This window comes from Oncorhynchus keta, chromosome 10, assembly GCF_023373465.1.
Source record: "Oncorhynchus keta strain PuntledgeMale-10-30-2019 chromosome 10, Oket_V2, whole genome shotgun sequence".
NCBI lineage: Eukaryota > Metazoa > Chordata > Actinopteri > Salmoniformes > Salmonidae > Oncorhynchus > Oncorhynchus keta.
Genome location: NC_068430.1, coordinates 47,534,887 through 47,535,399, shown reverse-complemented (window position 1 = coordinate 47,535,399; position 513 = coordinate 47,534,887).

Genomic DNA, 513 nt, shown 5'->3' with positions numbered 1-513 from the left:
ACATCTTGGCCATGTTCTGTTATAATCTCCACCCGGCACAGCCAGAAGAGGACGGGCTACCCCACATATGCTCTCTCTAATTCTCTCTTTCTTTCTCTCTCTCGGAGGACCTGAGCCTTAGGACCGTGCCCCAGGACTACCTGACATGATGACTCCTTGCTGTCCCCGTTCCACCTGACTGTGCTGCTGCTCCAGTTTCAACTGTTCTGCCTTGTTATTATTCGAACATGCTGGTCATTTATGAACATTTGAACATCTTGGCCATGTTCTGTTATAATCTCCACCCGGCACAGCCAGAAGAGGACTGGCCACCCCACATAGCCTGGTTCCTCTCTAGGTTTCTTCCTAGGTTTTGGCCTTTCTAGGGAGTTTTTCCTAGCCACCGTGCTTCTACACCTGCATTGCTTGCTGTTTGGGGTTTTAGGCTGGGTTTCTGTACAGCACTTTGAGATATCAGCTGATGTACGAAGGGCTATATAAATACATTTGATTTGATTTGACTAGTTAACTACA